Here is a 10,459-nt window from a genome sequence, read left to right as displayed (position 1 = left end):
TCAAGTATCATACTGAGATTTTTAGATAAAATGAGTACGAGTATAAGCTGATTAAACTGATACATTTAAAGTTGAGTTTTTCATAAAATTGACAAGCATATAAACTTTTAGAAACCCTGGATATACAATGCTTAATGGTTGTTTTTCCCTAAATGATCATATTTAAATAATGGATATCTATATCTTGCTGAGCGTTAGTGCTCACTCTTGCTTTTATAAATATCATATCACAACAGATTACCAGCATGGCCCGAACCAGGACGACTGCCCGCAAGCGGGTAGGGGATGCACGTGAGTACCGTAGACTGTTCGTCCGCCAGCCACCTCAGGTAGACGAGTAGAGATAGTTTCCTTTTGAGTACTTGAACCAAGACTATTTGTGACCTGAGCCAGTCTCATGTAGAGCTGTTCTCGGCGTTCACCCTTTTGAGATAATTTCCTTTGGTCTATAATAACTTAAATACTTTAACGTTAATTTAGTAATGTTTTTGAGCATATAACCTGTGTGTGTGTGAGTTTGGTGAAAAGGTCGAGTAAAGATGTGACAAGAGGATTAATTATTTATTAGACAATATTAAGTGATCGTAACAACCCGAATTTCCGACCTTGAATTTGGGGGTGTTACATTGTTGATCAATATACAGATCAGATCTGTAAGATTGGTAAGCTCTGTGTTGGTTTTGGTTATTACGGAGTCTGGGAGTGCTTTCGGTGTGTAAAACTGATTTGGACTGATTTGTGGTCGTAGTGTTCTTGATTGTTATGGATTGATTGGTATTGATGAATTTTGATTGTTTGGGTTATTGTATTTTGAGATGTTGTATTGCAGAATTTTCGTAAATCTGAAAGTATGAGCACTCGGACAGTTAATGGCATCAAGGTTCCTTCCTTCAGCAATGTCAGTGAAAACAACTATAAATTGTGGAAGAAAAAGATCACTCTATTTATTTCAGTAGTTAACTGGGATTACAAGGGAATTTTAGAGATTGGTACATTTGTACCAAGAAAGGACATTTCTATAACTACAGATTCAGATAGTGGAGTTCCTCAAGAGTTTATCCCAAAGGATCCGTCTGAATACACTGATAGGGATAAGGAATTAGTTTCTTTGGATGCAAGTCTGTTAGGGCGAAATCACGCGCTAATATTCACGCAAGTATACGCGTTCGCAAGTAATATAGAATACTTTCTAGTTCGTTCCCACAGAGACTCAGACTAAATTATTGTCTAATTAAACTCACTCACAAATGTATGATTACTTCTCAATGTTAAGACACTAACACTTAAGATTGTTGATTAAATATTAACTACAATTAACTACTTAATTAATCACTTACTTAACACTTCAAATTATCAATAATAAAACACTCATGAGATCACAACTTCATTATTACTTCCTTCAATAGCCATTGTTATTACCTTTAGCATGTGACAGTGATGATATTAATCGAATAACACGAAACTGATAAAAGCCAACTTTCATTGTACTAATACCATTCTACCAAGTATCCACAATTAAGATAGAAGTTGAATAGTCATCAATTATGTTGAGTTCCTATATGTCTACAGAAATTGACAACACAACGATTTAAGCACAAGTTATTCCTTTTGATTACATAGGGCAAGTAAAACTGTTAGAGTTACCCACTAATCATGCACAACATACATGAACCTATGCTAGCATGGCAAGTTCTAAATCTCAAGATCCACCGTCGCTTCACAAGAGATTAACACCCTATCTTATATGTTCGTGACGCACATAAGACGAATACGCACAACCAATACTAGATATCATACAATCATCACACACTAAAGTATTAAACAATCAACTAAAGAATTCCATAATAAATCCGTTGCAACCCCATGATCACGATTAGCCCATAATAGCATTTATCGTCATCATGGGTTCATATGAAATCATGATAAGCAAACACAAGAAAATAATAACTAAACTAATTATATTAAAATAGAGTACGTCACAACAGTAAATAAGTTCAAAGTAAGAAAACTAACATCCAACGTTGCAACGAAACAAGAATCACAAGAAAATATGCTTCCTCTTCGTTGCGGTGTGCTAAATCAGTCTTCTTCCTTATCTCCTTTGCTCCTTGCGTAAAAACACAATCTTCTTCAATCCACACTTGTGAAAACGTCTCAAATCTACTTATATAATAGTCCCATAAAACTCAGATTACATAGAAGTGGAAACCAAACAGAAGTAGAAGTCCTGAAATAATATATTTTTTCCCCGACCCTGCGCGGCCGCTCAGCATAGCTGAGCGGGCGCTCAGCTTGCTACGCGGCCGCTCAGCAATGCTGAGCGGGCGCTCAGTCCTCTACTGGAAAAAATCTGATTTTGCTCCGTTTCTTCGCCGTAATCTGCCCGTTTTTTTCCTCTCGCAATGGTGAACACATGCTAAGGCTTATTCTTGATGATTCCTCCCCTGAAATGCAACTAATACCCTGAAATGCATAAACACTAGAAAAACGCATCAAATACACAAAATACTTGATTTCAAGACACCAATTTAAGCCATTTTAAGATGTTCTAAGTGGTATAAAATGCCACTTATCACACCCCCAAACTTAAATCGATGCTTGTCCTCAAGCGTCACAGACTCAAAAACAAATAAAAACATGCATGAATGCAATCTATATGAAAATGCAGTGATCCCCCTTTCTACAATTAACCAACCAAATTGCAACATCTTAACAAATGTAGTTAGACAACTAAAGATCAATAAACTCATGCAAATGGACATACATCCAGAAACGTGGTGTATGCAAATGCTTAACAGATATGCTTCAGAACTAGACCAATTATTATGACTTGACTATCTTCAAGGCAATCACCTGATTATACAGAGAATAAAAATTCTAGGCACAAAGTGATATTCAACACTACAAGAATTCTGGAGCTTATTACGGAATCGTGTTTTTTATTCACAACACAAATGCTTAATTGACCGTGCAATGAGTGAGGTCCACAAAAGACTTATACAATGGTATCCATGTAACGAGCGTTAGGTTAGTGGATCCTAGACTCTAAAAGCCTTAGGTCACTAGGCACAAAGTCCCCTAAGAACTTAATAACTCGAATACCAAAGAGCCCACTCTTGATCAATTATGCATAAGCTAAATATTATTATATATATATATATATATTTTTAACTTCTGAGCAAGTGCGTTTCGCTCCATCTTGCTCAACCCTAGACTACTCGCACCATATGCGAGCCGGCTACTAGCCATTTAACGCTTAGCCACAACTAGCAACGAATTCCAAATTTTTTTTTTTCCCTCCAAATTTTTTTTCTTTTTCATGCCTTTATCACTAAGAACCTATTATCAAATTCTAAGCATGATAAATAGATTGACCTCGAAAACAACCAAATCATAACAACAATCTAGCCCTTACGCATTCTCTAAGACTTAGTGGAATTACAAGTGTTTCTAGCATGCATATCAACCTACACGACTTAATATCACTTTAATGCTATCACTACACTCGCATCAATATCATAGTTCAGTCGATAAATCATTGCAAAAGGGATCATGGTAAATGCATGAGCTACATGACATACATACCAAAAAAAAACTATATGGCATAAATTATGCAACTATATGAACTAAGCTATCATGAATATGCAGCTATATGACACACACACAATATTCCTTAACTACCACCCCCAAACTTAAAATCTTCACTGTCCTCAGTGAAGGTAGTAGAAAGGAACACAGGGTATACCTACTCGGAGTCATCATCATCATCACCCTCAGTGGGTGGAGTATCAGGCGGCGGGTATGCAGAGTCCTCACCAAAAACCGGCCACTGGATATCAGCTCCAAGGCCCCGAAAAGCAGTCCCTAACGCAAGGGTGAGCTCCTGAGCAAATCTGCTCTGCGTCTCGTACATAGCATCCATCCGCCGTGTAAGCCTCCTATACTGGGCATCAACCATCCCAGTACCCTCCTGAGCTCTCGAAGAACCAGCCTCATCACGCCCTGGACTAGCCATAGTAGCACCTCGTGCTGGACGCCCTCCTGGAAGGCGATAACCCAGCCCATGCTCCTCAGGCTCACCACCGGTCCACTCCTGCATCCCATTCAGCATCCCAGAATCAATCGGAGCTGCCGGCAACTGCAACTGCTCATGAGCCGGCCAGTTCACTCCCACTGCTTGGCATAGCTTCGTAACCGTGGATGCATAAGGGAAGTTCATATGCTTCGCTCCCCTCAAAAACTTCAGAATTCCTTGGTAGATAAACTCACCAAGGTCCACATAGTACTCCTCATTCAGAATTCTCCACAACAACTGTGCTCTCTCAACTGTGACCTCGTGTGCATGCGAAGAAGGCAAAATATTAGCACAAATAAATGCATTCCATGCACGGGCATACCTGTTCATGGCGATCGCCGGAAAGTGACGATACTCATTAGTGCCGGTCCTGAAGGTCCAAACTGTGCCCGGTCGACAGAGAGTCGCACAAATCAAATCCAAGTCAAAATCCTCAGCAGTCTTTTCATTCCAGTTTTCCTCCTCGGGTTTCCTCTCTCGCTGTCCAATCACACGGAGAATCGCCGCAGGGTGATAATCAACTGTCAGCCCTCGGACCACAGAAAACCCATTCTTTTCGGCCTTCGCGTTCGCATAGAACTTGCGAACAACGCTCATCGGTACCGCTTCGGGTGACTCACAAAAAGCTATCCACCCCTTCTCCGCAATCATGGACAGTAACTCACCATCCCTCCCCGATGGTAAAAACCCTCTCTCCTTCAGAATCGGCTTCCCCAATAGCCTAGTATACTCCTCCTCCGCGGCACTGTCAGTTAACCGAGGCCTTGCAGCAGTACCCCTCGATGAATCAGCAGTAGGAACTGTGCTGCTGCTGTCAATAGTGCGTGCTCTCTTGGGTGCCATTGATTCGTGAATAAAAGTGTGTAAGAACTGATTTTTGGTGTTTGGGACAGAGTTTAAGTGCAGGAAGTTTGTGGGGGATATGTAGGATAGGTGTATGTATATATAGGGTGTGGATTAGATTAGGGTTTGGGAATTCAGGGTTAAAATGATGGGGTAGTGGGAACAAATCGTGGGTTTATGGGCTACAACTGTTTTTGTGTTTTTTTTTTCTGAACTGTAAAAAAAAATTCTGGTATTTGACCCCTGAGCGGTCGCTCAGCGAAGCTGAGCGGGCGCTCAGGGGGTCACTGGAATTTTTTTTTTCAGCCCCTGTTTTCTGATTTTTTTTTGTGTTTTTGGATAGGTTATTAACTTCTAAGGGTTCCTGTAACAACAATTCATGGGTTGCCTCCCACACAGCGCTTCTTTTTTGTCATTAGCTTGATGTTTCGTACCCTTCTCAAGTAGTCAACAAAATGGCACTAACCACTTCTCGGTTTGCCATGTCCCCATAGTAGTGCTTCAAACGCTGACCGTTAACCTTGAATGCTTGGTCTGGATCATTCTCAAAAATTTCCACCGCTCCATGTGGAAACACAGTTTTGACAATAAAAGGCCCAGACCACCTCGATTTCAACTTCCCTGGAAAAAGTCGGAGTCGAGAGTTGAATAAGAGAACTTGTTGCCCCGGCACAAATAACTTAGGATGTAGCTTCCTATCGTGCCACCTCTTCACCTTTTCCTTATACATTTTGTTATTCTCGTACGCTTGAAGTCGAAATTTATCAAGTTCATTAAGCTGAAGCATTCTTTTCTTACCAGCTGCATCTAAATCTAGGTTCAAATTTTTCAATGCCCAGTAGGCCTTATGCTCAAGCTCCGCAGGTAGATGACATCCCTTACCGTACACCAACTGAAATGGGGACATACCAAGTGGAGTTTTGTATGCTGTTCTGTAAGCCCAAACAGCTTCATCGAGCTTTAAAGACCAATCCTTCCTTGACGGACAAACAACCTTCTCTAGAATGCGCTTTATCTCTCTGTTAGACACTTCCGCTTGACCATTTGTTTGCGGATGATAGGCAGTAGCTACTCGATGATTCACATTATAACGCTGCATCATAGAAGTGAACTTACGGTTGCAGAAATGCGATCCTTCATCACTTATGATTACCCGAGGTGTTCCAAACCTTGTGAAAATTTGCTTATGAAGAAAATTTAGCACTGCCTTTGCATCATTTATCGGTAAAGCTTTAACTTCGACCCATTTTGAGACAAAATTGACTGCCAGCAAGATGTACTGGTTATTGCAAGACGAGATAAAAGGCCCCATGAAATCGATTCCCCAAACATCAAAGACCTCGACTTCAAGCATCACATTTAATGGCATCTCATCTTTCCTTGTCAAATTTCCCACTCTTTGGCAACGATCACACCTTAAAACAAACTGATGAGCATCCTTGAACAAAGTAGGCCAAAAAAAACCTGCTTGCAGAATACGAGCTGCCGTCTTCTCACCACCATAGTGTCCACCATAAACCGTGGAATGGCAGTCTCGTAATATCCCCTCCATCTCACAGAACGGGATACATCTCCTGATGATCTGGTCAGCTCCCTGTCTAAACAAATATGGTTCATCCCAAATATACCACTTCACCTCATGCAGAAACTTCTTCTTTTGAGCGGATGTCAAATTAGGAGGCATTACATTGCTGACGAGATAGTTTACAATATCTGCATATCATGGTTCGACCTCCTGAACTGCGAACAACTGCTCATCCGGAAAAGATTCATTGATTAACGTCCTATCTTGTGAAGTAGAATCGGGATTCTCCAACCTAGAGAGATGGTCAGCTACTTGATTCTCAGTACCTTTTCTATCCTTGATCTCTAACTCAAATTCCTGAAGTAAAAGCACCCAACGAATGAGTCTCGGTTTCGAATCCTTCTTGGAAACCAGATAGCGAATAGCCGCATGATCAGTGAATACTGTTACTTTCGTACCAAGTAGATAAGATCGAAATTTCTCGAAACCAAAGACTATAGCCAAAAGCTCTTTCTCAGTAGTGGTGTAGTTCAATTGGGCCCCATTTAAAGTCTTACTCGCATAGTAGACCACATGGAAGAGATTTTTCTTGCGCTGTCCCAGAACTGCACCTACCGCATAATCACTCGTGTCACACATCATCTCAAACGGTTCTGTCCAATCTGGTGCTGTAATAACTGGTGCAGTGATCAAACTCTTATTGAGAGTCTCGAATGCTGCCAAACATTCATCATCAAATTTGAAAAGCACATCTTTCTCAAGCAAATTGCACAACGGCTTAGATATCTTTGAAAAGTCCTTGATGAATCGCCGATAAAAACCCGTATGACCAAGAAAACTACAGATTCCTTTCACAGAGTTAGGTGGGGGAAGATTTTCAATGACTCCCACCTTGGCCTTGTCCACCTCCAGACCCTTGTTAGAGACCTTATGCCCAAGAATAATGCCTTCACGTACCATAAAATGACATTTTTCCCAATTGAGCACCAAATTAGTTTCCACGCATCTTTTGAATACAGCGCGCAGATTATTCAAACATTCATCATATGAGTGTCCAAAGACGGAGAAGTCGTCCATGAACACTTCGACGTTATTTCCAATCATGTTAGAGAATATAGCCATCATACATCTCTGAAAAGTGGTCGGGGCGCCACATAACCCAAACGAAACTCTACGAAAAGCAAACATGCCAAATGGACAAGTGAAGGTAGTCTTTTCCTGATCCTCTGGTGCAATATAAATCTGATTATACCCTGAATAACCATCCAGAAGACAAAAATACTCATGACCCGCCAACCTGTCAAGCATTTGATCAATAAATGGAAGAGGGAAGTGATCCTTCCTTGTGGCTTTGTTCAATTTTCTATAATCCATGCATACTCTCCATCCTATAACTGTTCGAGTGGGGATGAGCTCATTCTTTTCATTTGCAACCACAGTGATACCTCCCTTCTTAGGTACACATTGTACGAGGCTCACCCACGAGCTGTCAAAAATAGGATAAATGATGCCTGCATCCAGCCATTTCAGAATTTCTTTCTTAACCACCTCCTTCATGATGGGATTCAGTCTTCGCTGATGTTCCACAGTTGGCTTACTACCTTCCTCTAGCAGAATTTTATGCATACAATATGAAGGACTTATCCCCTTGATGTCTGCTATGGTCCATCCAATAGCCGATTTGAATTCTCTCAAAATCCTTAAGAGCTTGTCTTCCTCACTACCTGAAAGGTCAGATGAAATAATAACAGGTAACGTAGATGAATCACCTAAAAAAGCATACCTCAAGTGTTCAGGTAATGGCTTGAGCTCCAAGGTAGGTGCTTCCTCTATTGATGGTTTGAGCTTTCTTTCAGCATTCTTAAGGTGAGAAGTACCAAGAGATTCAAATGGCATGTCCAACTTTCGCTTCCAGGGAGAAGCGTTCAGATATTGTAATTGCTCGTTGCCATCTTCATCATCGCTGTCAAAATCCCCCACTAAGGCCTTTTCCAATGCATCAGACATTAACATGCGATTGAGTTCCGAAGTAATCGCAGAATCAATCACATCTACTTTTAAGCACTCCTCATCTTCTGTAGGGAATTTCATTGCCTTGAATACGTTGAAGGTCACATCCTGCTCTTATACCCGCATAGTAAGTTCACCTTTTTGCACATCTATCAAGGTACGTCCAGTAGCCAAGAAAGGTCTTCCCAAGATTATGGGAATCTTCTTATCTTCCTCAAAATCCAGAATAACAAAATCTGCAGGAAAGAAGAGCTTATCCACCTTGACGAGCACATCCTCCACTATGCCCCTTGGGTAAGTAATGGAACGATCAGCCAATTGTAGAGACATGTATGTGGGTTTTGGATCAGGCAGATCCAACTTTTTAAAGATCGACAACGGCATCAGATTAATGCTTACTCCCAAATCACAAAGGCACTTGTCAAAAGTCAGATTGCCAATGGTGCAAGGAATGGTGAAGCTTCCTGGATCTTTCAGTTTTGGTGGTAACTTTTGCTGCAGAACAGCGCTGCATTCTTCCGTGAGAGCAACGGTTTCAAGGTCATCCAGTTTCACCTTCCTTGAAAGAATAGTCTTCATAAACTTCGCATAACTAGACATTTGCTCCAGAGCCTCAGCGAAAGGTATATTGATGTGAAGTTTCTTGAACACCTCCAGAAACTTCCCGAACTGTCTATCCAGCTTTTGTTGCTGCAATATTTTAGGAAAAGGTGGTGGGGGATAGAGCTGTTTCTCCCCTGTATTAGCCTCAGGCAGAGTGTATTCAACAGTAGTCTTCCTTGGTTCCGCCGCTTTCTCCTTTTGCTTAGATTCTTCATCACTAATTTCAGCTTCTCCTTCTTTTGCCTTTTCAGCATCAGCAACTTTTCCAGACCTTAAGGTAATAGCCTTGACTTGCTCTTTAGCTTCCTTCCTGCCTGGTACTTCCGTGTCACTGGGAAGAGTGCCAGGTTGACGATTGAGCACTGCATTGGCTAATTGACCGATTTAATTTTCCAAGATCTTGATAGAAACCGCCTGACTCTTGCATAACAGCTTAAGTTCCTCAAAATCAGCACTAGTAGGTGTAGTCGTACTTCCCTGTTGAGGATATGATTGCCTTGTAGCATAATGCTGTGGTTGCTGGAATCCAGGTGGGTTAAACTGTTTACTCACTCCTTGCTGATATGGTGGCTGAATAGCATTCTGATTATTCCCTCAGCTGAAATTTGGATGATTTCTGTTGTTAGGATGATAGGTCGCTGGCACAGGCTGCTGTTGTCGCTGATAATTATTCACATACTGAACAAATTCGTTGACCAGAGAACACTGATCCGTAGTATGAGAACCTGTACAAAGCTCACAAACCATAACTATTTGATTAACTCCATATGTAGCCAAAGAATCAACCTTCATTGATAGCGCTTAGAGCTGGGCTGCAATAGCGGTGGCTGCATCAACTTCCAGAATACCTGCTACCTTACCTGACGTCATCCTCTGAGTTGGGTTTTGATGCTCATTTGCAGCCATCGTCTCTATAAGATTATATGCCTCAGTATAGCTTTTAGCCCATAAGGCGCCTCCAGCTGCTGCATCGAGCATCGGCCGAGATTGGGCCCCCAAATCATTATAGAAACCAGTGATCACCATCCAATCCGGCATTCCATGATGTGGACATTTTCTCAACATTTCCTTGTAGCGTTCCCAAGCCTCGCACATAGATTCTGTAGGTTGCTGCGCAAACTGAGTAAGAGCACTCCTCATAGCAGCAGTCTTTGCCATCGGATAAAACTTCACCAGAAACTTTTGTGCAAGATCTTGCCACGTAGTGATGGACCCAGCTGGTTCAGAATGTAACCAGTCTTTAGCCTTGTCCCTCAGTGAGAATGGGAAAAGCCTCAACTTGATAGCCTCATCAGTCACACCATTATACTTAAAAGTGCTGCAGATCTCGACAAAATTCCTTATGTGCATGTTGGGGTCTTCAGTTGCCGCTCCTCCAAAAGAAACAGAATTCTGCACCATCT

General features: G+C 41.4%; 1 non-coding gene across 1 annotated transcript; it reads left to right on the top strand.

Annotated features, from left to right (window-relative positions):
* Window positions 1–10,092: 10,092 nt before the first annotated feature.
* Window positions 10,093–10,199, top strand: LOC141669455 (small nucleolar RNA R71). The gene has a single exon (XR_012553740.1). It is a non-coding gene; the product is annotated as a small nucleolar RNA R71 (small nucleolar RNA).
* The last annotated feature ends 260 nt before the right edge of the window (window positions 10,200–10,459 follow it).

This window comes from Apium graveolens, chromosome 6 (assembly GCF_009905375.1).
Source record: "Apium graveolens cultivar Ventura chromosome 6, ASM990537v1, whole genome shotgun sequence".
NCBI classification, from domain to species: domain Eukaryota; kingdom Viridiplantae; phylum Streptophyta; class Magnoliopsida; order Apiales; family Apiaceae; genus Apium; species Apium graveolens.
This window is presented reverse-complemented; position numbering and strand designations above follow the sequence as displayed.